Raw genomic sequence first — 26218 nt, forward strand, 5'->3', positions numbered from 1 at the left:
CTCAAACACACCCCTACTGCAGGGCTGAGTATTTCTTTTTTTTTTCCTTAGGAGACTCTTACCCCTGTTAGCTTGTGGTTCACATTCTCTCTCCTCAAGACTGTACTCAGATGTTACCTTATCATGGTGGTCTTTTTGTACTCCCTGACCTAAACTATCACCAGCAAAGCCAGGACATTTCCCATAAAAATTGGGATTTTTCGCTTCTTTAGAAAGTGCAACTGCTCTAACAGTAACATATTGGGCCCAGTTCTCACAGGACAACAATGGACTTGAGCCAGGGATAGCAACAAGATAGAGCTTAGGGAAGCTTTAGTTGTTGTTCTATATAATTTCCATCAGTAACTTTCTCCCCACTCCTTGATGTGATAAATGGATGTTGTGTTTATTTCATTTAAACTGCTGTGCAGACTTAGCTTCAAGCACTACCATCCCCATCCCCATCCCATTCCCATCTGCAGATAGATAGCCAGCCTTCTAAATAAAAAGTCTAAAGGTGTTTCTGGCTAGAAACTGGGTAGCATAGGCATCTATACTTCATGGTCCCCCCCCCCCCACCTCACCACCCGCCTCAACTCCCTGGTGTCATACATTCCCCCGCTTCATTAATTCATAATTCTGTCAGGTTCCTCCAGGTATATGGTTAGCAAATAATGGCTTAGAGTATCTTTGTTCTCTATATGGGAAAACTCAAAAGATTAAGAGGACATTTGAGACCCAAAGGAATGACTCTTCAATAATAGAATCCCAGGCATCAAGAGGCAGTCACTCCACATGGTAATTTTCTGTACCTGTTTTTTGTTGTTGTTTTGTTTTATTTTGTTTTTTGAGAGACAGAGAGAGGGGGGCAGAAAGGGAGAGAGAGAATCCCAAGCAGACTCCGTGCTGTCAGCCGAGAGCCTGACATAGGACTAGATCTCACAAACCATGAGATCATGACCTGAGCCAAAATCAAGAGCAGGACACTTAACCGACTGAGCCACCCAGGCCCCCCTCTATACCTGCTATTCTTAAGGCTGAACTCCATCTATCAGATTATTTTACAAAGCCATATGGCTCATTCCTGGAGACTTTGTTGATTTGCTTCAGAATTCAAGTCTTTTTTTCTTTTTAAATGTCAATACAGGCCAACCAGTCTTTGAACATATGCAGAGATTATTGCAAACAGATTAATCTTTCCCAGGAAGGGATCTAGTCTTGCACAAAGGAACTACTACTTTAAACAGCTAAAAGGTGAATTACATTATTGAGCTGGCAAGTGCTATATTTAAAAGTCACAAAAGACAATTACTAGTTCACATGAAACTCAAATTCCTCAAAGTGAATAACCTATAAGAGGTTCATGTAGAGCTCTGCAATGCCTGTTACATATTTATGTGAAGTTTTTATTGAAGAACAGTGTTGGTGTTTCCATGTTAACTTTACCGCATCTTTATAAATGCTCTCCAAGCCAAATTCTTAGGGAATGGTAATAAAAACTTCTTTGAATGGAGCTCATGGGCTTATCTTTTTAGCAGTTTGCTCAGGATTAAGAATTATTATAAAATAATTTCTTTCATTCATTCATTCATTCATTCAGCAAAGTCACACAATAATTATTTATCTAGCAATGCCAGTCACTGTTCTAGGCACAAAATTCAGAGCAGTGAGCAGAAGAGAAAAGTCCCCACTCTCATAGAGATTACAATTGTATTGGTACAAGGAGTGAGGGGAGAGAGACATAAACAAGTAAATGTGTAAGACGTCAGGCTACAAAAAGTGCCAGCAAAGCAGGCAGGGATGGAGTTTTATTCACATTTGCAATACCAGCATCCCATGCTCTGAAAGAGCTTAAGAGGATGAATGCATTAATGATTTCGTATGATAAACTCTACCTGCAGAATCTCTGAGCAGACATAACATTTGCTCTAGAGCCATAGAATGGGGTAGGGTGGGAGCATGCATACTTTTAGTTCCATTTCCCACAAACTGGGATCTCGTGTCCTAGCTATAGATGGTTCCCAAAAGGAAAAGCCTTGGAAGACAGTCTTTGTTTTGACCTCTGTCTGCAACTCCCTGTATACTGAGCATGGGCTTCACAGAAACTTTACCTCTTCTAGATGCTGAGATTTTTGTAAAGTTGAGAAATTTCCCAGTTTGATATTCCACGTTGTCTAAAGCAAATTAGACCTCTACTTAGAACAAAGCCTACCTTGTTGGGAAAGGAGTGTGCAAGTTAGCATGTTTTCTGATTAAGCTTTCTTTATTCCTCTTAATGAGCTTGGAGTGGAAGTCATCATCACCCAGGGAATCTTTTTATTTTCCCTGGGTTACTTCATCCATCCAGTCATCTATGGAAGTTACTAACGACTTCACTGAGCAAAGTCAGGACTTACCGCCCGACACTGCACTGTGTTGGCAGAGTTTTGGCTGGGTCTTCCCTCAACAGTTCCAGGAAGATTGTATCTTTACTGTATCTTTACAGGCTTCATTAGCCCTGAGCAGAAACAGAAACAGACATGCCCAAAGGCTGAACCCAATATCTTTGTGAAAATCATGAAAAACAGTGTCACTTTTCCTTTGTCAGGGCCCTCTGATAAGACCTTTCTGAACCACAGTCTGTTAGATATCAGAGGATATGGTTGCCCCCATCCAAACCAACCCAGGAAGAACCAGATCCAGGGGCGGAACCAAAGACCGAGAGAAGAAAGAGGGTGACCTAGTTCGTGACAAATGAATCTCAGAAACAGGACTAGATTGGAAAGTCAGCAAAGTTGCTCAGGGCTGCGTTACCACTTCTTAGGGGCCCTGAACACTTTTGTCTTCAGGACCCTCTGCCTCCTTCAAATAATATGAAAAATGATACTTTATGACTGTGTTACAAAGCTGAATACAATCCAGACTGGATTCATTATTATAGGTTAACTATAATCTGTTATTGTTGTTCTTATTTAAAAAAAAAAATTAAAATTTGAACAGTTTGTAGGTCTGATGCCTTCTTGTTTCCATTGCCTGTCCTGCCCACTGACATCATCAGAACAACTTGGTCAGCTACAGAGTGAGGCCTGATGTGACAAACCAATGGCCTTCCAATATTTGTGTCCCCCTTGCTCCCACGGGAGCTGGGTTTGGCTGCCACTTCTCTGAAACTTCCCCTGCTGAGGTCATCAGTGACCTCCGGGTTGCCAATACTCACGGACAATGGTCAATCCTTATACTTCAGACCTTTCTGGGGCATTTGGTGCCATTCTCTACTTAATTCATTCTTATTGAGTGGCCACGTATTTCAGGCTGTGTCTCAGATTTGGGAGGCATAGTTAACTAAACAGACAAGATTCCAGCCCTCATAGGGCTTTTTGTCCAGGAAGGAATCCAGATAAATAAGCACCATGTACAATATGTTTTGGAGATACTATAAAAGCACAAGGGCCCCTAACTTGAACTTGAGGTGTCAAGAAATGTTTTCTAAGACCTGAAATGCGAGTAAAAGTTCTGGTGGGGGAGAGGAGAGTGCTTTAGGCAGAAAGAGCAAATGCACCCAGGCTTAGTGATAAGAGAACCAAGTGTACAGTCTGTGAATAGAAAGTGACCCCACGTGGCTGAAGCTTAGAGTATGTGGGTGGGGAGGGGGGTTTGCACTGAGAGTGTCATGAGCACTTTAGGAAGATGTCTCTGGTGTCAGCATGGAGAACGAATTGGAGTAGGGGTGATACTGAGCTTAGAGAGATACTCAGCCCTGGGAGGCTGTGGATGAAAAGCCTGTGCGTGGGACTTAGGCAAGAGATGGTAACGCTTTGAACCAGGGAAGCAGCAGACGGGAAGGAGGGAAGTGGACGGGCTGAAAATACTGCATTAACTGGAGTTGGTGACAGCCTGGATTTGGGGGAGAAGGATGACATCTGTCTGGCTTCTTACTGGCAGAAAACAGTATACTCTGTGCTGATAAAGCAGAAAGGGGTTTGTTATAAGATATTAGGAGACAACACAAGCTTTAGGAGGGCCAGAAAGCCCAGTTTGGAAGCCTCACAGAGCAGTGCCAACTGTATCATAGGAGTGTTGGAGCAGAATCACTGCTGCGTGTCATTTGGTTCCTGTGAGCCTAGGAACCAGACACCAGAAGCTCTACCCCAGTGATCCCAGAAGAACTGGATGTCCCCACCTTTGCAGTTGCTGCAAGCGGCTGCTTCCTCCAGCAGCAGCCATGTTACTCATTCCTGCCGCCTATTTGTATGAAGGTGCAAATGCTTGACTGCATCTGGGTCACATGTTGAACCAGGCTGCCAGGAAGTTTGGGGAACGTGGTTTCTGGCTTTTTAGGGAGGCAAACTATAGAGGAGTTGGAATGCATGCTGAGTGAGCTCCTTACACTTTCTTTTTTTTTTTTTAATATGAAATTTATTGTCAAATTGGTTTCCATACAATACCCAGTGCTCATCCCAACAGGTGCCCTCCTCAATGCCCATCATCCACTTTCCCTTACACTTTCAGCCACAGCTTGTATCTCTGCACCAGCCCCCTGACCTAAACAATATAAGGAAGGTGTTACAACTCTCAGAGATGAGGCTCAAAGGTTCAATAACTCATCCCAGGTCAGTGGTGGGGCAGAGTCCTGCTGAGTCCACATCTAGGCTCTTTCTGTTCCCTCAGACTGTCACTCAAGACTCACTTCTGTCCTAACCTCCCCTAGAAAGGCTCCCCCATCCCTCCCAGTCCACAGGATGCACTAGATGCTGCTGGCTTCCCTAATGTCCCTGTGCACAGCACAGGGCAACAATCTGTGACAACAATCTGCATTTGCCACCTGGTGTCCCAAGCATTCTTTATTCCTGTTGACCCAGCCTCCTTCTGTGTGGCCTTTGTTTGATCTCTGTCCTCTGTTCTGTGAGCCTCATCCCACTCAGGAAACCTCACAAACTGATGATTTCATGTCTATACAAACTCCTTCCACTCCCAGTTTTTTCCCAAGTGCTTGAAATGGACAGTGGTTCCATCTTCCCCATCCCATTTCTCTCATTTATTAAATAAAATGGAACATTTGGACAAGATGATCTCTTTCTGCAACCAAATTTTAGGATGGATTCTGTAATTTTTCCTTTGGTGGGGCAGTGCTTTGGCTTTGGCTCAAGAATAGTGCTGGTTGTAAGAATTCTTTTAATTGGACCCCGGGCGTCAGGATTTGTCCTTTTACAAGTAGTGCCCCTCCTCTGCAGTCTATTTTGGGAGCCTCTACCAACAGCATCGAGCTTCCCCTGTCTTGGCTGAGCACCCTGTGCCTATCCCTCTGCCCCTCCAACTCTCATTTGCATTCATATCCCCTCCCACCACAGGTACCTGTGCAATTGTTTCCTAACACGCTGCCAGCTGCTTGAGTCTTGCAAAGCCAAGTTCTCCTTTGGGAGTTCTGACAGTAGGTAATAAAGACACAGAATGTGATGCTTCTCCCTAGCCTGGACTCAAAAGAGGGGGCTCTGTCAGGGAAATAATTTTCTCACTTCAGACCAACTAACTCACTTTACAGCAAAGGATATTGCCAGTGAGCTTTTAAGCAAGGATCACTAGTCCCACACCATCAGGGCAACTGGACAGTTTGAAGCACCAGATTGGAGATAATACCCTGTGGAGATGGGTGTTATCCTCCAAGATATAGTATGCTCCCTAAATCAATGACCATAATATGGCCCTGTGTCCCCAGTAGTTAGGGTGCAATGATCTAGGCCCCAAGGAATAGATGCGCAAGGGGCCTCGCTTACTGTAGTAACATCCAATAACCCACTGCTAGAGTTGTGCTTCTAGACCCCAGTTGCCTACAGCAGCATCCACTCCTCACCTCTTTCCTGGCCTCCTCTCTCCCTGGTGTCATTTCCCAGTCCCTCACCATGTTCCTGAGATTATCCCCCAAAGAAACTCCTTGTACCTGAAGCTCAAAGTGTGTTCTGGGGAGAGGCAGGCTTGTACCTCACACACTTGTCAGGAGGAACAAATGAGAGAAGGCGCTGAGTGCCGTGTCTGTCTTAGAGTAAGTGCCCAGTGAATACGAGCCACCATCATCCTCATCCTCGTTATTATCATTATCACTGTCACTGAACTCCTGCAAGAGAGTTGAGATGACCTTGTTCAAAGTCCTAAGAGAGGTGACATTGACATATCAGGCTTCCTCCTTCTTCCTCTTCCCTCACACACCGACTCAACACAACCCTGAAAGAGTCTGTAAGCAAGGAGCAAACTACTGATAATATTAACAGCTATCATTTAGAGAGTTCCTACCCTGGAAATAGGTACTGTGCTCATTACTTCATAACTATGATTGTAGCATAACATGGTCTCAACAACTTTACCAGATTACAATAGTCCAGGGTGTAATTATAATTTTAATAAGAGACAACATATGTCGGGCTTTTACTATAAACTGCATGCAAAGCATGCATGTAGTAATGTAGTGTCTTCCCATTTTACAGGTGAAGAAATAGACTCAGAGAGAGAAAGACACTTGCCCATGACCACACAGCCTGGACAGGGTGGAATCTGGACCAAAACCCATATCTAGCTGACTTCAGAGAGCTTGCCCTTTCTGCTAGACCATAGTGTTCTCATCATCACTGAAATTTCTCCAGATGAGACAGTTTATCTGGGGGTTTACATTTTTCAGGGGAACAAAACATTATTCACAGGAACTAAAAAGGCGACTATCACTCAGCTCAACAAGCAAAATTTTCAGGAAATCTAACCCTGCAACAATAATTTTAAGGAACAAGAAGACATGAGTCACAGTCCAAAATAGCAAGAATAAACCATGGGATTCTGCTTACGCCAAAACTGATGCAGGGACTAGTTTCAATTGTAGCACATGTGGGAGGGACAAGTCCCACTGTACGTTGAGATGTCTGGAGAAAAGTGGGCATCCTAGACATACTAAAATGACTATTTTCTAATGAGCACCTAAAAGATAGAAATGTATGTGTCTCTAGTTAATAAATTCTTATCATATTCTACCCTTAGAAAAGTTATACTTAATCCATAATTTATACCATGTTGGAATCATTCTTAGAAAATTAAAATTTGACCTTGCCTTATTTTCTATCCACTGAGGTATTCCAAGTTAAAGTTATATATTATCCCAAAGCATTCTTACTATCTACAATTAGAATAAGAAACAAGAGTTGTTTTACCAGCTCTTCAGCTGTAATAAACCGAACTTGATTCTCCTTCCCCCATGATTATTTGCAATCATTACAATAGCTAGTATCTTCCAAGGGTTTATTGTTTGCCAGAATCTGAGCTACAAACTTTATGTTATTTAATTCATATAACAACCATAAGAGGAAAAAGTGTTATTTTTTTCTTCATTGTACATAAAAGGGAACCATAGATTAGAGAGGTTAAGATCTTACACAATATCATTCAGCTGCGTTGTGGGACTACTGAGATTCAAATCCATGATTAATCAGTGTACTTTAATTTGAAAGGGTTATCCATCCAGTCAGTGCCCCAAACCTTTAAGTTCCAAAGTGGCTGAAATCAGACTGAAAGTGACCTGGTATATTTCTGAGTTCTCAGGAAGAATTAAGATCTGTCTAGAAGTTAGCATGTTAATAAACTGCTCCAAGGAGCTACTTCTGTAGGAGGAACAGAGACCTCACTCTTCATGACTGTGGTTTGCAGATAAGTTGCTTCCCGGTCACACTGTAGAAGCCATCACAAGGAGTCAAAACAACAGATTAAAAAAATGAAAGCCTTTTCAAAAACAGAGTCAGGATGTACTCTCACACTATAGGCTTACAAATCACTTGCACCACTCAGTGGCCCTGGGCTGACCTAGTGATTAAAGGTGACTCAGGATTTGCTAGGAACCAAGAAACTGACTCTATCAACACATGATTTCCTTAGGCTATGGTAGTACATCTGATATTCAGATACTAGAAGCTGTTTGCAGCTCAATTGTTAAAAACTGAAAATCTTGAAGAAGTAGAGGTACATGACAGAGGTACATGTGTCTTCATAATAAAGATCCTCAACTCAGCTTGATTTTGTGGCAGTGACTCAGCACGTCATAGTTGGCAACTTACCTTTCCTGAGGCTGCCTCCCATCCTTAGCACGCCAGTAGTCCTGGGTCCTTACATGCAAGGACCTCTGATGATTTCTTGGGGAGTCATCAGGCAGATAAATAAACATCCCCCCAAATAAAACTTACCCGCCCCATGGCAGCCACTTACTGCAGAGGACAGATCCCTTAAAAACAACAGCAAAAGCTGTCTCAAGAGATGTGCTGGTTTTGAGAGATGTTTGTCCTCAAGAAAGCAGTGTATTGCCACCACAATCTAGATTTACACTCCTTACCTTGAGAAAAAAAACACCTGGAGTGACATAAGATATTTAGGGTCTCCCCTGACCCGTTATCAGCCATTAGGAGCGCTAATAATGATCTTTTACCATTATTTCAATTGCAAGAGTCAAACTCTTTGGACGGAATCCTCAAACATCTAAGAAGGTAGTGGTGGAAATCCAGGGAGTTTTGTTGCCCCATCCCTTTTTCCTTTTTAATTTGCTGATTGATAACTTGATCCCATTCATGGATTTGCTACCTGCCAAGAAACGAAAAAGGAAAACAAGCAATCATTTATATGCATGATATGGATTTTAAGAACTATGAGTCTTAAACAGGAAACTTTTAAACTCATGAGAAATAAGGCTGTTGATCAACGGGACACTATTCAAGTTATATTCCTGGTTCATTGCTTTCTCTAAGTACTATCCTGGTGTCTTGCTAAATCAGCAAAAATACCTGAGCTACATCAGGTTCATTCTGACAGAAATGTTTCCTTTGAGTTATGATGGAGTGGCAGGTTCTTTGCCATAGGGGGAATTTTTCTGTAACTTACATAAAAATAAAACTGTGTTTATGACATTTTTCGATGTCCTTCATTTAAGATTCCTTTTTGTAAATTCCTCTTAGAATTTAGGAATGCACACACATGTAGCACTCACAAATTAGTTTACAATAAAACTCCAAAGTGCTTCTTTCTCTTAATTTTTAGAAAGATAAGGGGAAAAAATGAAATCAGGAAACACTTTCTACTTACTAAAACAATAACTTGACCATTTCCCTGAATGATTTCCAATTTTTCCTATTATTTTCATTTAATCGCCTTGTGTATATTTTATGTATAAGGATATGTGTGTTTTTAAATTATAATTCTCTATAGGTCCTTCTATAAATGATAAATTCCTATCGAGATGCCAGAGATAGCCCATAATAAAAATTCCAGGGATAGTAGGAACAGACTATTGATCAGGTCCCTGACAGAATCCAACTCTTCAGATGGCATCAGATAGCTTGTAGAGGAGATGGTGTTCTGCATCCCCCACACCCCTCAGATTATCTATTGCTGTAAAACAACCCCAAACAAAGGCTTAAAAACAATCATTTATTTTGTTCATCTATATGGGGGGATTGGCTGGGGCAGCTCACCAAGTAGGGGTGATTTTTCCCCAAGGGACTTTTGCAAACATCTGGAGACTTTTTTTTTTTTTAATTTGAAAATCTAATTGGATTTATTAAACAATGCATAGATCAGGAAGCATCCCATCTAGCAAGTAGATGGGAAGTTCTGGGAACATTTTTAGTTGTTAAACTGGAAAAAGTGCCACCGGCATCTAGTGAGCAGTGGCCAGGGGCGCTGCTAAATATGGTATAATGCCCCTACAAGGAAGTACCCAGCACAAGGCTAAGAAACTCTAGCTAGGCAGTTCTCATTTGAGGTCTCTAATGAAGTTGCAGTCAGGCGGTGATGGGGCTGGGTCATCTTGAGTGCATCTTCATTCACATGTCTGGTACCTGGGCTAAGAAGACTCAAGCAGTTGGACACTGGAGCAGCTGGGGATCCTCAGGAATCTCTCCTTTCTATGTAGTTATTTCATATATTCTCTCTGCAGGGCAGTTTTAAGGTATCCAAGCTTCTCGCCTGGTGGCTGAAGGTTCCGAGTAAGTGCCATCAGAGATTGATAGAATCTGGGTGGCCTTTCTAACTCAGTCTGGAGTGTCACTTCTGCAGCAACAAAGTAACAAGGATCCTCAACCCCTTGGGGTCAACAGAAAGGAAGGGGAGAACCTGAACTCCCACCCCGACTTGGCAGTGAAGAGGCAGCACCATCACATCTGTGGAAGCCAACTAAAATACAAGATTTAAATAAGATTCAGAGTCTTAGAATAGAATACCCAAAATGTCCAGGTTTGAGTCAAAAATCACTTATACCAAGAACTAGGAAGATCTCAAACTGAATGAGAAAAGGCAATCAACAGTTGCCAACACTAAGATGACACAAATGTTAGAATCATCTGACAAGGACTGTCAGTCAGCCATCATAAAAATGCTCTGACAAACAATTATGAAAATGCTTGAAACAAATTAAAAACCAGAAATTCTCAGCAAAGAATTAGAAGATACAAAGAAAAACAAAATGCAGATTTTAGAACTGAAAATTACAGAAACCAAAATAAAAAACTCAATGAATGGACTCAACAGAAGAATGGAGGGGACAGAGGAAAGAATCAGTGAACTTGAAGATACCTAATTGGAACAACAACCACAACAAAAAAAGATTGAAAAAATAAAGCCTCAGTGACATGTGGGACTATACCAAGTCCCAGAGGAGAAGAAAAGAAGATGCAGGCTGAAAAAGTATTCAAAGAAATAATGGCTAAAAGTTTCCTAAATTTGGCAAAAGAAAAGAAAAAGCTGTAAAACTACATATTCAATAAGTTACTCTGAGTAAATTTCAGATAAGATAAACTCAAAGAAATCTACACCAAGATATATCATGGTCAAAACTTCTGAAAACTAAAAACAAAAAAATAATCTTGAAAACAGCCAGAGAGAAACAATGCATTATCAGTATGGGAAAAAGCAATCAGAACAATGGATTTCTCATTGGAAATCATGGAGGCCAGAAGAAAGTGGCACAACATTTGCCAGGTGCTGAAAGAAGAGAATTGTCAACTCAAAATTCTTCATCTGGAGAAGGTATCTTTCAAGAATGAAGAGGAAATCAAGATATCCTCAGATGAAGGAACACTAAAAGAATTCGTCCCCACCAGACCTACCCTAAAAGAATGGTTAAAGCAAATTTTAAAGAATGTATCATAGGTTATCAGGAAGTATGGAAGAACATACTAAGAGAGAAAATATGATAAATACAACAGAATTTCCTTCTCCTCTTGAGTTTTCTGAATATTGTTTGATAGTGGAAGCAAAATTTTTTAACACTGTCTAATGTGATTCTCAATGTATATAGCAAAAATAGTTAAGACACTTACGTTATTGATAGGGGAGGGTAAAGGGATGTACCGGGAAGTAAGGTTTCTAGACTTCACTGAAATCGGTGAAGTGTTACATTAGTGGACTTTGATAATGTATGTATGTAATACTTTATTGCTCACTACACTAAGGGAGTTAAGCTGATTGGACCCAGTCTCTCTGAGCAAAACAGAGCATTAATGTTATATTGGGTTTGGATGCAGCACAGAGTTCAAGAATTTGGCAGACTTTCAGTAAAGGGTTGACAACCTATAGAAGCAGTTACTTGGGTACGATTCTTATTGGTCGGTTAGCAGTCCTGATGTGTATACTAGAGTGAGTCCATCACTGATTGACTTTTAGAAGTGAGGCACTAACTGTGAGTAGTTAATTCATTAACCATTAACTGAATGTTCAACTGAAATTTGTTGCCTTGATCTATGGGAACAGGTTAAAACTAGCCCTGGTAGCCATTTGCTACCATGGCTATAGGAAAATTCATTTTTCCCTAACTTTGTAGGAGGCTTTTTATTTTCACTGGTGTTGCCATTTGAAAATATGTTAAATAAACCTTATTTCTAATTTTGCAAATCTTTTCCTCCTAAGAAAAACATGTCTGGCATGATGAAGTAGGGTGGGAAATGTTTACCAGAGATTAAGGTATATCCTTTCTTTTAGCCTATTCATAACCAATTTTCCCCCTTCTTCTGATAACAACATTCCTCCCTCTGCATGCATCCAACCCTCATATCTTTGGGGAATTCTTCTTTCCTAAAACAAACATGTGGTTCTGATGAGAGCTATCAGTCTCCCAGCCACGGACATGTTATTCAAGTGTAGCCAGTCATAATACCACACAACCTTGATTATAGTGATTGGTCCAGAAATAAGCTTACGTGAAGCCAATGAAAATCCTTCCTCTCCTGTAGCACCCATAGCCCTTCATTACATGGGTATTGTTCTATGACTGATGCCCCTAATAGACAGAGCGCCTTGAAGGCAGCCACCATGTCTGATTTACTGATGTATATACATGACTACCATGTTGCTAGCATGATGCTAGCAATTATCATGATGATAGCATCTAAGAGGTGCTCAGTAAATATTTCTTGAATGTTTGAATAAATGCATAAATGGGAAATGGGTCAAGGAATGAGTGGGTATTCAGCTATTATTTGAAAAAATAAATGACAACTGTAGAAACTCTTAGAAAATGTCTGGGAAAAGTCTTCCTAGCTCTCCTAAGAACCCTCTTCTGTCACAGTTGCTAGAATGATGAGTACATTGTGTAGCCCACAGCGGGAAGTCCAGGCTGCTGAGCCTGGGGGACACCACACATCTGTGTTGTCTGGGCCAGCTCTATAGTTTCTGCAGGCATCACAGCTGGCACTCAAATTGGCCCTTTTTCATTTGCATCAGTCATTCTGAGCATAGGGAACAACTGCGTCTCTAAGAACTCTCAAGAAAACAAAGGGTGGCAGTATCAGTGACCAGTTGGATAGACTTCAAGTGTCAGGGCAACTCTGGTTGTGTGCCAGTCAGGCCAGGAGACAGTAGGGACTTGAGATGACATGTATCTTCCTATGACTCTCTCCCTGCTCAAAACTTCGAATAAGAATTGAAAAGCACTGAACTCACAGGAGGCAAGCAACTTGGGTTCTTGTCCTGACTTTGCTACTACCTCACCCTGTGACCTTGAGTAAGCCACTTAACTTCTATAGGACACAGCGTCGTCATCTTAGAAATGATTTGGTTCTTTTCAGCTCTGGACTCACAACCGTACTACCTCTGAGTGTCAAGACTGGAACATAGGTGCAGCCTCCAAAACTAGTGCTATGGCTGGGAGATGATCCAATGTGTGAATGTGGTGGCTGGTCTTTCCTCTTGTCTTTTGTCTTCCCCCCGCCCCCAGCCCCTTTGATGGGACTTGAGGGATGAGCTGAGTGAAAGCTTCCGATAACTCAGCCTGTCCACTTGGGAAAATGTCAACTCCAAGGTCAGTGACTGCTGAGAGATGCTACTTGAGGGCTGATTGGGCATCTCAGTGACTGTCTGGCCTCAACAAGAAATGTCTCTGCATTTAGGATGCTTCCTTCACATATTTTTACACAAAGTTTTCTGAATTTGATATACAGAATATATATCTTTTTTGAATTTTCACGAATTTGTTGGAATGTGACATACACAACAATATTACCAGCAGTGTAATTTTGGAGGATTGAAACAGTATTTGATGATATATTTCAATGAATAATGATGATAGATAATACTGGTCATATTTTATGATGTTGGCTGAAGATATAATTATGATGAGGGACTGATGATGCTCACAGAAATATATTTGAAAGTCAGTGAAGAAAAATGAAGTTCACAGATACCATCGCCACTCTAGATGCTATTTTAAATTTTGTTTCTAAGGAAAAGGTGCTGAGTTACAAGCCTTGTCATCTACTTTTTTAGACGCATGAAAAAATACAATCCAAATTTGCTTTCTCTTTTTCATTTCTGAATAAAGAAATGGTCTGTTGGAAGAAGAGAGGAAATGTTGCAAAATCGTAGAGCAAAAACTGAATTTTCAGCATAAATTAAATCAATTCTGTAATTTTGCAAATAAGAAGACTGATTGATGTCTGTAACGGATGTTATAGAAGTTGCTCAAAGTCTGGCAGCTAATTAGCAGCTTCAGGACTGAACATGACTCTCATATACAGTGTTTCTATATTTATCCCTCTCTCCATTTAGATCTTAATATCTACCCTAACCCCCAATATCTAGTGGATATCTTTACTGCACCAGTATTTCCCGAATTTCAGTAATTAAAAATTCCTAGTGTGTGCCCCAGCCACTCACCATCTTACTATGATTTGTTTTTCTTAAACTCACTGACATTTGTATTTAAATTTACTTAAAGGTAACATTTATGGGGCACCTGGGTGGCTCAATCAGTTAAGCATCCGACTTCAGCTCAGGTCATGATCTCGCGGTTCGTGAATTTGAGCCCCACATCGGTCTCTCTGCTGACAGCTCAGAGCCCACTTCAGATCCTCTGTTTCCCTCTCTCTCTGCCCCTCCCCTGCTCTCTCCTTTTCTTAAAAATAAAATAAACATTAAATTTTTTAAAGCAACATTTATGTCACTAATATAAATATAAAATCAGTATTACTTGCCATAAATGGGTGGTGAAAATGATCATTTTGTGTCCAAGTGCCCGTAGAAGTTTACTTCTGAAACTTTGTGAAACTCCCTTCTCTCTTAGGCTGCCCTGCCTATGAAATAATAGGATGTCAGAGTTCTTAAACGATCAGGGATCATGGGCCCAAGATAAAAGTAATCATCAAGATGTACATGCAGCCTTTTAAAAAAGTTAGAATATACTGGATTATGAGAGGAAAAATGCTTTCCAGCTTATTGCAATACCTTCCCTTACCAGCTCAGATAATTGGCTGTTGGCTTTTAGAGGTGAGAGCCCTTGAAACCCTTCAGGATGTGTTGCAAGGAAAACAGTTCTTGGGGAGAGGTTCTCGCTGTTGCACAAACAGAACCTGAAGTCAGGAAAACATTTCTGTTTGGAGCAATGCCTGTTCCACCACCTGCTAGCAGTGTGCTATTAGACCAGCTTTTCTGTCTCAGTGTCTCAAATGTTCTTCATTTCAAAACATGGAGACAATCAGTGCCTTTTAGAGTATTTGTGACAATTGATGAGGAAACACGTGGATGATAATTAGCCTGGTATGAAGAACACAATGAACAGTCTCAATACACTTAAGTACAGGTACGTCCGCTTTCCAGAAGTTTGCCTGACACCACTTTGCTTTTAAGAAAGACTTATATTAACACCTGTTTTGGCTAACCGAAAGAAATCTGAAGAGGATTTTCGCTTATACAAAAGAATAAAAAAAGCATAAAGCAAAAATAGCATTCAGCATTTGTTTGCTGCAAGCTGTTTATAGGGGCATCACTCACCCCCAGCAGCAAGAGGGGAGATGCCAGGCTCCTTCTTGGGAACCACACAGCATCTCAGCATCTCAGCATCAAGCCCCCACAGGGCTATGAACTGTGTCTGTGAGCATCTGTGCTTTATCTTAATTTGTTTTGTGCATCTGTTAGCAAGATGTGGTACCAGAAAAGGTACCAGAAAAGCCTAAAAGAGGTGATTTTGGGGGTCCGGGAATGCCCAGGAATTTTTCTATATAAATAAATGGTAATTGATTTACACCATTTTACTTAGGAGCGGTTTCCTAGGTAGTGAGAGAAACCTTTAAATGGCAAGTTTATTTTCTTCTCTGTTCTCCCTTTTCTGGAGTCTGATGCCTTTCAAGGTTTTTGTAATATAATTCAAAGATAGGAAACAAAGAGATTCTTTGAGCATTAGAAGGGATAGTCTATTTTTATAGCATTTTTCAGACAAGGAAACTGAGCTGTAGGATTCTTATGAGTAATATGTCCACTATGCAGGTAGGAAGTAGTGAAACCAAAACACTCTGTCTTCAGAGCTTACACTCCTAATAATCACGCAGTCTACACTACATAATGTAGTGTATTAAGATGGCTACAAATTCTTTGACACCTTCCACCAACAGGTGGATTCTATGGCCCCTTCCATAGAATCTGGGTTGGCTCTGTGATTATCTAATACAATGTGGAGGAAGTGATGTGCCAGTTTCCCAGCCCAGGTCTTAAGAGACTAGTTAGTAGCTTCTGTCTCCTATTTGTATAGATGCTCATTCTTTGAGCTCTGAGTCTGCATTTAAGAAATCAGACTACCCTGATGGATAGCTCATTTGGAAGAGCTCGAGATGACACAGAGAGGGTGAGCAGCCCAGTTGAGTGCAATTTTCCAGCCATCCCCACCAAGGCCCCGGGCATGTGAATAAAGCCCTCTTAACCCTCCAGAGAAAGCTAGCCACCAGCTGAATACCAGTGTGACCCCAGGCGGTTGCCAGAAGGACCGAAATAATCATCTATCAGAGCCCTGCTCAAATTCCCAACTCGGATTGTGAGCTGTTTTACACCACTATGATTGGGAAGGTTTGTTAGCACAGAAACTAGAACGCGTGTATCATTTCATGGGAATTTCATACTGCCATCTGAATAGGTAGCACTTTTCCATTTTTTGGAAGAGATCATGGTGTAGTAAAGTATCTTCCCCAATGTTCCACACTGCTAAATGGTAAAGCTACATAACAGCTGGGTTTCTGGACTTAGCCCACACTTGCCTGCCACTGGATGCTGCCTCCAGGTGCTGCAGAGAAAGAACTCCAGCGTTGCCATGGCAGCCATGACTCCCCACTGGGGTCTAGGGCAACATGGTACTCGCGAGAGCTCCAGCTAACCCTAGCCTCCTCTTTGCCTCACGTCCCATCTTCATATCACTGCTGACCCTACCACCCTAGACAAGCCCATCTTCTCCTATACTAGCTCTGTGATCTTCAGCAAGTTACTGAACATAAGCTGAGTGTATGGAAAGTGTCAGCTGCCACCATGACTCTGATTGCAACCCAAAATCCGGTTCATAGTCAAATATCATAAGGATTAAGAACTCCGGCTTCTGGGCCTACCATAGGCACTCAGAATTCTCCAACCAAATATAAACAGTAGATCCAACTAGTAGCCCTCTTGTTAATCAACATATATAATTTGTGATTCATCTTTGCTGATGTATGTACATTTACTGTGTTGCTTCAGATGGACGCATGAGACCCTCTGGTATGTGTCCACCACATTTTATCTATGTATAATGAACCTACTATGTTTCAGGATCTGTGTTAAAGTCTTTATATTGATTTAATTTAACCCCTTCAAGAACACCACGAAAAGTATTTTTAATGAATTTACATGCAATTTTATGATTCCATTACCTTAGAAACTGTCCTAGGTGCCAAAGTCATCTGGCTTGAGAGGAGGATGATTCAAAGCTTCTCCTCAGATGCAGCTATTTTATAACAAGGAGTTGGGCACAGAGAAGCAAAGGACCAGAAAGAGGAAAGTGAGGAAAGCATCAAATTTTAATTCAGTTTTCCCATTTACTTCCTGAGTAAATTTATCAAGCATCTCCTGTGCACCAGTGCATTATTCTGGGTCCTCCAAGAAGCAGGCACCAAGACAGGATTAAATGTGCAAGAAATTTATTAGGGGGAACATCTATGAGGGATAATCGGAAGGGTGCCGGGAAAGGCTGAGAGAGCCATCAGATCATGATGCAGGTCTGACTCTGCATGAAGGAAGGAAGCAAGGTTGGGTGGATGCTTCCTAGATAGCCATCCAGCTTAAGAAAAGTTAGGCAAGGCCATGGGGGTGTCTTGAAGCCAAGGGTTGCTCATCAGAGGAATCCTACATCTCTTGGGAATGGGCCTGTTTAATCTCTGCCATGCACAGCCAGCCAATGTCTGGGAGCAGCCCATGGGCAACATGGCTTTGGTACAAACTCAACAATAGTTTTCAGAGCCAAACAGGACATTTTTTATCTACCAAAAAAGGGAAAAAGAGCTCTACTGTGGAAGAGGGGAGACTTCAGCCCAGCCTGTTCCTAACCTATTAAGCATCCTCCAGGAGCCTTTCTGCCAACAAGGGCCTGGGCATTCTCACCTGTACTCCCAAATCTGGAGAGATGCACAAGGAATGAGAGAATTTTTAACATTTATTCAACCGGATACATTCCTGGCTGGTCTGTACTCCCCCACTCTCATTTATTAGTTATTGAAGAAGAGACATTCACCTTCGTAACCCACTTGTTTTTTGTTTTTGTTTTTGCTGTTTGATCACATCGGCTCCAATGTGGGGAATGGATCAAAGAAAGGCAAATTAGAAGCAAAGAGACCACTTAGGTGCCCAGACTAAAGTGGTGGCAATGGAGGTGGGGAGAAGAGAATTGGTTGAAAATATATTTTGCAGATATAATCCACAGGATTACTGGTGGATTACACATCCCTGACTTCAAAGATTACACACCTGGACAGACTGGAGTAGAATGTGTCAGAAGGCCATCACAATTTAGAAATACTAAATGCTATTGTTCTTTAGCTTCTACTACAACCATACTGTGAAGAGGCCATCTTGAAGGATGGATCTAACACTACCCAATCATGTACGATCTCGTTGTGATTTCCATAGAAAGACCCATGACTGTCACTTGTGTTAGTTGATACTGTTAGGTTATTTTTTAAATTTTCGTATCCAAATGAGCTCATCTACTAAAAGCAAATGAGAACTCAAAATCATTTTATAAAACCATCTGGATAATAATGTTAGAGCTCAGCAATTTATTTTATTTTATTTTATTTTATTTTATTTTATTTTTTCTCATAAATAACAAATGCATTCTTGATTTATTATGTGGTGATACTATAACACAGCCTTCACACTGACTGAATAGGATAGAGCTCAGCAATTTTAAATTAAGGAGAGAAGATATCCTAAAATAGGAAATTCACCTGGAGTTTGGAAAGAGGGTATAAAAAGCACATACCTAATGTCACTGTGAACTTTTCATGTCTAACAACTGAGATACCCCACTGAGTGTCATTTCACTGAGAATCCAGAAATCCAGAATAACCTTAAGAAATTGTCTTTGGTCTCCTTTCTGAGCACAACACCTGCTTACTTTAACCTAAATGGAAGTGTATTCTATTAGATTGAGATCAATCTGTAAAGCTAGCTACAGGTTTATTGTTGGCAAAAGAAAGTCTGGGGGAAGTGTGCAAGAATGTCCACTGCCTCCCCATGCATGCCAACCTTGATGTCACACCCTTCACACCAGGGGTCACTAAGGGGCCTGCATGCAAGGGTATGCAAGTTTGTGCTAGAGAAAAGAGAGCGAGCACCATGAGGGAGTTGAGGACCATCCACTCCACAGAGAGGAAAAGCATGTCTAATGCTTGGGGCAATCTGCTGTGTGCAATGTTGTCCTCTCTTCCCTCTTGCCTATCAATTCTTCAGTAATGTCTACACTGCACGTAGAAGCGGTTTAATGAATGAATTCAGTAAGGATACAAATAAGAACAGCTTTATTTTCTTCTTTCCACTGCTTCCAGCATGTTCTGATGGATCCTTTCTGCACATTCTGATGACATCCCAGGCAGAAACTGTGGCTTTCTGATTTCTCTGGTCTCATGAATAATCTCCTTTCAGGTGTAAAAACTAATTTTCAGATTCTATAAAGTCCTGTCCAACAAAACAAAACTTGAGCCTCGTATCTAATGCCAAGCTCTGTCCCTCTCCTTTTTCCTGCCTCCACTAATCACCCTTCCCTGATCAGGCTTATGTTCTACCAAAATACATATGTTGAAACCCTAACCGCCCGTGATGGGGCTAATGCCCTTATAAGAAGAGACAGGAGAGAGCTTGCTTCCTGTCTCTGGTATGTGAGGACCCAGCAAGAAGACAGCCATTTGGAGAGAGAGAGAGATCTCACCAGAACTCAAGCATGGTGGTACCCTGATCTTGGACTTCCCAGCCTCCAGAACTGTGGGAAATAAATTTCTGTGAAGCCTCCCAGTCTATGATATTCTGTTATAGTGGTGCACACTGACCAAAACAATGGCTCAAGCTTGACCACCTTCTGTGGCAAAGAAAGGTAGGCCAAATATTCTCTCCTCCTTTTTCTTCTTGCAGCTGTTGCAGGCTGTACCATCTGCCTCCTACCTCCAGAATTTTCCAGGTTGTAATTAAGCCTTGTTCTCTATGTTCAGGAAGCCTCCTAAACTCCAGCCTCAAACAATGGCTACCATGGTTCAGAGCTCAGCCAGCATCCAGCCAGGGAACTGTCAGTCTCCCTTTCTTGAAGCACACCTCCCCACTGTCCCCCCCCCCAAAACCCTATGACAGTTTTTTTGACTTGGCTTCTATGACCTCTATGTTACTTGGATCTGGAGATATGAGAATGCCACACCACTCCCCATGAGGCCCAGATTCCCCATGTCAATAAACTATTGGGTGAGCTCCCTTCAAAAGTGCAGCTTCACTTTACACAGGATGGTTGGAGTGGGTAGGGATGGATGGTGATAGTAACAGGATCAAAAGATTATCTTAGGGGGCGCCTAGGTGGCTCAGTCGGTTGAGCGTCCAACTTCGGCTCAGGTCATGATCTCACGGTTTGTGAGTTTGAGCCCCACCTCGGGCTCTGTGCTGACAGCTCAGATTCTGTGTGTGTGTGTCTCTCTCTCTGCCCCTCCCCTACTTGTGCTCTGTCTCCCTCTATCTCTCAAAAATAAATAAATGTTAAAAAAAAAAAAAAAGGTTATCTTAGAAAGCCATTAAGAGCATGTCTGCCAGCTGCCTGTCACTGTCTTAAAAGCATGGGGGAAGTTATCTGCTCTTCTCAGGTTGGGGGCTTTATAGGAAACCCTGAGAAAACAGAGAGTCACATGCACAAGCAGATTATTCACACTATTGCATTGATGTGAATGGGTCGTTCATTGTCGATATAAAGAGCTATGGAGGCTGTGTGTCAAGGTTGGCAGTAGTTGAGAACCAGAGCTTCTGGGCTCAGGGAGCATGCGTAGTGGGTATAGTGGATATACACATAAAGACAACTTTATAACCAGTTTCTGAGCATCCCTGTGTTGAGTGGGCAAAGGCGCCCAGAGACACATAATGAGGACAGTTCCAATCAGTCAGCAAATATTAGCAAGAACCATCAGTGTGCTGGGCACGGTAACAGGTATTGGATGTGTAGAAGTGAACAGAAACCCAAAGGTAGTGGAAGGGAGACAGGTTTCATTTGCAAAACATCATTCAGGCACCTAAAGGATGAACAAAAGCAAACAAAATCCCTAATGCACTCCTTCCTAAATGGATTTGTTAATTGCATTCATTGGGAACAGATTATAATATCAATAAACTACAGTATATATAGGAACTATGTATAATGAACTGACTTGCTATTCAGTTTTCATGGGGAACTTGGCAGTTTTTCTGCTAAACCATGAATCATACTTATTTGAAGACCAGTCCCCCCCCCCCAACCCCGCTATTCACGGGAAGACCAGCGCTCATGGAAGAGTCCCAATTACTCCCTCTAGCTTCCCAGTACCAGTCTGGAGAAAGCTCTGAGCATCATGCATCACTGCCTCTAAACCGTTGCCAATTTCTCAGAGTGTTTTAAGAACTAGTATAAATGGTTATCTTTAAAGATGCATCAAATTGAAGGGAAAAATGAATAATATCCTGGAATTGGCACTCCATTGATTCAATCAGTGAGCATGTCCGCTTGCCCATCTTCCATCACTGTGACTCATAGTACCCACTTCCTGCACATAATAGCTACTTTCCATTTGCTAACACAAGAAAATATTTTGCTTTTGGGGGAGGGGGCTTTTTTTTTTTTTTTTTTTTTTTTTGGTTTTTCTGGTTCCCATGTATTAAAATCCTACTAGGTGCTGGGAACTTTGTACAGATGATCTCTTATAGCAACCATAGAAAATAGGCAATGTTATCCCCATTCAATAGATAAATGAAAAGACATTAAATTATTAAATTATTTGCCTACACTCAGGCGGTTGGTTAGCAAGTGGGGACAGAGAATTTTGAGCTCGGTTTCCCAAACCCAGAGCCTGGACTTACACCCAGAGCCTTACACCATCTCTCTAAAAAGATTAAAGAAAAAAATGGGAGTTCTCTAAAAGCCTCAAGATAGAGAACATAACTATGAATTTTCTCTATCTTAGTGGTGTTATGCCAAAATGAGGATATGCACAACTCTCAATCCTGCTACATTTATGAGTTTCCAAAATCAGTGAATCTCAGCGTAAGCCTGTGCATCATCTGGTTCAACATCCTTCCTAGATGCTCCCCATCTCCTCCCTTGGGTCCTCCAAGCCCCTGCTCATCCAGTGCTGGGGATGAGAACTCCCAGACTTCCCAGAAGGCCCTTCTATCTTTGTGCAGCTCTGAGAGAAAACGCTTGCTTATTCTGAGCACAAATCTCATGCCCTGTGGTTTCCATGCACGGGTCTGCCTTTTGGGGACTCAGAATAATTTTAATCCATCTTTGACATGACAGCCTGTCTTGTATTTGAAGGCACCTCTCACATTCCCAAACACCTAAACCCCCTTGGCTTTTAGAAATACAAATATGACAGGATTTTAAATCCCTTCTTATGCGAGGCACTTGCTTGCAGTCTTCATGTTACCCTCGTCGATTGCAGAAGCTTCTTGACTGGTCTTCTCGCTTTATTCTTAAACTGTTGTAATCTGAAGAAACTCCACTCAGAAGCAAGAATGTCTCCTTAAAATGTAAATTTGACCATACCTCTCTTCCACTCAAAACCCTCCAATCACTTAACATTGATAACAAAATCCATACTCTCTATCCCAGTATGTTAGAAGTTCACTCTTGTTCTCAGAGTGGGATAGGCAGCTGACCTGACACAATAAAATTCGGCATTTTTGCAATGGGCAATGTTGCAACTGCTCTGTATTTTACTCACATTTAGACAAATCCTTGTGGACTATGAACAGAGTAGATTCAAAAGTAAATTTGGCTTGCATGATCTGAAATGCAAGCAGGTCCAAAAGTGAGAAACCCTAACTTCTAGCTCTGACATTGGGAACATGTTGCAAACTTTTCAACCCCTTGATGAGCCCAGTTCTTCTGGTGTGAACTCTAGCTTTCCATTATTATGAACATCTAAAATGCAGCAAGTTTACTTTTAATTTCCTCATCAAAGAAGGACATTCCCCAGTCATTCTAAATAAACCCAAAATAATACCACTGCAAGTATAAATGCAGTGTGTTTAATGTTACAGCATCTAAACTAAGAGTAATCAACGGGCCCTGAAATTATGTATGAAATTCCATAGGAGTGTGTGTGTGTGTGTGTGTGTGTGTGTGCGTGTGTGGGGGGGGGCGGGAAACACAGCACACGCTATGAACACTACCCTACCCTACCATTCTGGCACTTTTCTCTTGGATTGTAGTAGTATGTTTATTTGTCTGCCCTCCCACATAGACTATAGACTCTGAAGGCAGAGTTCACCTCTCCCTTATTGTCCTGGGTTCTACCCCCATGGTCCGGTGCTGTGTCTAGTACCCACGTGGTACTCAGTATATATTGGTTTTAAAACGTCACAAATTAACGAAAGGGCGTTCTGACTCCTTTTTATGGAAACTTCGTGTGAATCACTGAAGCCAAATGGGAAAACCAGATACATTCACCACGTATCCATTCATTCATCCACTACAGTTGTTTCTTGAGCTCTCACTGAGAGCTAGCACCATGCTAGGCCCCACATGCATCACACATGCAGGTGTGATGGCCAGCTCTCATGGGATCTTCAGTCCAGTGTTGGAGACACACATTAAGTCAATAATCATGGAGAGAAGCAATTATAAACTGTGATAAAATGAAATGAAGGAAACATGCAAGAGAATCTAATTTAATGGTGGGGCCTTAGAAAGGCATCTTGGGGACACTGGTGTTTCAGCTAAGAGCTGAAGGATGAATAGTAGTTAAGCAGGAAGGTCTCTCCACCAGCCCCAGCAGTGAAAGTTTCTGTGCTTCCCAAAGGGTAAGTTTCCTGGGAGACCTCCCGAGGTGTAGGCACCTGCTGTGGTACCTTGTCTCCAAAGATGGCACCATCAATTCCTGCCTTCTTTGTATCCACATGCCGCTCCATTCTGTTGAGTTTGAATTGGCCTTTAACTGCTTTCACTGATAGAATGTGGCAGAAGTGGTGCTATGCCAGGCCACTCCTTTTTCTTGGCGCGCTGTGCTGCCATGTAGGAAATCTAGGCTGTTCAGCTGGAGAGGCAGGCACCAGACCTATGAGTGAGGAAGTCATCCTAGACATGCAGTGCATTTGAGCCTTCTGATGACTCCAGCCTCAGCAGCTATTTCACAGCAACTGCATGAGAGATGCCAAGCAAGAATTGCCAAGCTGAGCCCTGTCAACTTACAGAACCATAGCAGATAATAATAGATTACGTTAAGCCGATAAGTTTTGGGGTAGTCGATTACACAGCAATAGATAATCAGAATGCCTTCCGATGACATATTAAGACTCATATAGGGACTTGGTCTAAGAGATCCAGTTTGTATCAGCTGACAGGTCCTCCTGAGAACGACATGTATTCAGATCCTTTTACTTGGGAGAGCAGGAAAGAAGAATTTGTTCCTCACAATGGATCCAAATCTTACCTGCCCACGTATCAGACTTTCCTTTGCTCTGGGCTGGAGAGGAGTAGCCTAGAATATCTCTGACAAGACCTGACAATATCCCCGACCTTTGGCCTGAGTCACTATGAGAAACTCTACCAGTTAACACGCTTCTGTTGTTTTCAAATCCTTCATAGAAGTCCAGCTCCAACGGAAGCCGACATGGTGCTTCTCTTTTTGCAATGGGTAATTTCACTGTCAGTTTCATCTCTTGCTTTTCAGGATCCAGGGTCTGCTGGAGGAGACCCACTTTCTGTTGTTATCATGTCCTTCAGATGAGTAGAGGTGCGGAGTGAGGAAAAGGAGAAGAGGAATCATGCCTTGATGCATTGGTAAGAGTGTTTTTGTTTGCACATCTTGCATTATTAATATTCCTGTTTAGCATAATTAGCTACCTTCTCCAGCTTACAACCTGCAGTGTTTATGCCTCCATTTGATAGCTCAGCCATTAGCAAAGCAGTACAGTTCCCTGAAGGCTGAATGCAGGTGGTTCTGAACAATGCAGGGTGCCAGTTGCTCAGAAAAGCAGGCGACATAAGCTTTAATTGATGCTAAAAATATATTCGCTAGAAGAATCAGACTCCTTCAGTCTGTCTGCAGCAGATAAAAGCATCTATGGATTAAAAAAGGCCTGGCAGAACAAAAGAGAGGTGAACAAATGGGAGCAAATGAATTTTATTAATGGAGAAAGAAAGACAGCTAATACAGGACAATATTACTTCTCTTTATTCAAATAATTGGCAGCCATTTTACATACACAGTGACTGTTGCTTCGGAACATAATTTCAGACTCAACAAAGCAGAGCAATTTAAGTCCTATCATGCCTTGTCGTCCAGCTTTGGATAGTCTGGTAAAAGTAATTCAACATTCCTTACGGAATCACAGGCTATGAAAGCTGGAGGAAAGCTTAGAGACAGAATTATATGATGTATTATTATTATTATATGTTATTTGTATTATGTTGATATGTGTGCATTTCAATGGTCTGACTTACTTCTCCATCAGCTACTAATCCACTACTCAAGAAAGAGTTATCCATGAAAGAAAAAAAAAATCCACATTGACCTGTTAGAAATGAGTCAAGAGTGAAAGAGTACACACATATCGGAATGGGGGGTGGTGTGAAAGTGATTCTCCCCAGTTTGCTAAGCAGAGCACTGCCCTAGCATCCAGCAGGACCTGGAAATCCACATGAAATAATGCTCTCCATATATATTAATATAGTGGTTATTACGTGCTGGACACTGTTCTCAGTGTTAGCTATATTTAAGTTATTTGCTCCTTAAAAATCCCTGTCAGGTAAACACTATTAAAATCCCCACTTGATACCTTAGAAAACTGAGACATAGAAGTTACAGAAGTCTCCTTTGGTCACACTGTTCGTAACCAGGGTCAAGGTTTGGACCCAGACAATCTGGTGCAAAAGTCTGTGTGCTTCTTCAACACACTATACTGCCTCCCAGTTCAAATTTGAATGCTTCCCAGAGTGCCTGGGTGCTCAGTCAGTTGAGCGTCTGACTCTTGATTTTGGCTCAGGTCATGATCTCTCAGTGGTGAGATCAAGCCCCGTGTTGGACTTCTCTCTGAGTGTGGAGCCAGCTTGGAATTCTTGCTCTCCCTCTGTCTCTGTCCCTCCCCCACACTCGTGCACATTCTCCCTCTCTCTCTCTCTCTCTCTCTCTCTCAAAATGAATACACATTTTTAAAAAAGCAAATTTGAATGTTTCCATATTTGCCAGTTATCAGGCCTATATTACCCTGAAACAAGTTATTACCTCATTTTTCATGTGCA

General features: G+C 41.7%; 1 protein-coding gene across 14 annotated transcripts in view; it reads left to right on the forward strand.

The window, feature by feature from the left end:
• The window catches only part of GPR65 (G protein-coupled receptor 65), a 143483-nt gene that overhangs the window by 50340 nt on the left and 66925 nt on the right, over positions 1-26218 (forward strand). For all 14 annotated transcript variants that reach the window (XR_008417285.1, XR_008417286.1, XR_002083595.2 and 11 more), the window contains exon 3: positions 24648-24757. The gene's annotated coding sequence lies outside the window, so the exon portion shown is untranslated. The remainder of the gene's footprint in view (positions 1-24647; positions 24758-26218) is intronic.

This window comes from Panthera pardus, unplaced genomic scaffold, assembly GCF_024362965.1.
Source record: "Panthera pardus isolate Hobbes unplaced genomic scaffold, ASM2436296v1 HiC_scaffold_24, whole genome shotgun sequence".
NCBI lineage: Eukaryota > Metazoa > Chordata > Mammalia > Carnivora > Felidae > Panthera > Panthera pardus.